Here is an 888-nt window from a genome sequence, read left to right as displayed (position 1 = left end):
ACTTTGTATATAAAGGTGGGTGGTGATGCCTCATAACGCTAGTTCGTCATAAGATTCTACTTAATACTTGTGTTCTCTGTGCGCGTAAGTCTCTTGCTTTAAGGTCTTGGCAAAAAAAGAATGTGAATTGCCGCATTTATTTCTAAGGAGAATTGTGACAATTTAGACGTACAGTGAATCAAGAATTGTGTTCATAGTGTTGAAATATAACATAGCATTTATATATATATATATATATATATATATATATATATATATATATATATATATATATATATGCATATATATAAATAAATATACATACAGTATATATATATATATATATATATATATATATATATATATATATATATATATATATATATATATATATATATATATCATTTTAAAGTCGAGGTGCTACGTGTAGGAGAATTGGAAATTGATAAGGCAAGGTAATCTTGAAGCAAGTTTCAAGTGGTGGGTGTCATAGTGCAAAATATAAGCAAATGATTTTATTTAAATTTATTTTGAGGAATATTTCTTGCAAAAAATGTCGATGTTTAGAACTGTTGTCAATATACAGTATATACAGTCAATATACAGTCAATATAACGGAGACGTATAAAATGAGGATATTGTAGTGAATCTATGGCAGGTGTAATAAACAGACAAGAGAAAATATGTTTTTTCTTAGTTAAGATATAATTCATTACAAGGAGAAATATGTTTATAAGAGTATGAATTAAAGATAACACAGAAAATTTTAACTTATGTGGAGTTACTATAGCATTCCTTTATGAAATTCTTCGTTTTTGAAGCAAAGAGGTGCATATAATTAATAGTCAAAGTAGTTATTATTCAAATACTGGTGCTTACAAGTAAAGACAACCTTCTTCTTCTTTTTAT

The 888-nt window shown here is 25.9% G+C and overlaps 1 protein-coding gene across 1 annotated transcript in view; it reads left to right on the top strand.

Annotated features, from left to right (window-relative positions):
- The first annotated feature begins 21 nt into the window (after window positions 1-21).
- The window catches only part of LOC137653704 (actin, aortic smooth muscle), a 3,478-nt gene continuing 2,611 nt past the window's right edge, over window positions 22-888 (top strand). The window contains exon 1 of the mRNA XM_068387284.1: window positions 22-84. The gene's annotated coding sequence lies outside the window, so the exon portion shown is untranslated. The remainder of the gene's footprint in view (window positions 85-888) is intronic.

The sequence above is a fragment of the Palaemon carinicauda genome, chromosome 14 (genome assembly GCF_036898095.1).
Source record: "Palaemon carinicauda isolate YSFRI2023 chromosome 14, ASM3689809v2, whole genome shotgun sequence".
Lineage (NCBI taxonomy): Eukaryota > Metazoa > Arthropoda > Malacostraca > Decapoda > Palaemonidae > Palaemon > Palaemon carinicauda.
This window is presented reverse-complemented; position numbering and strand designations above follow the sequence as displayed.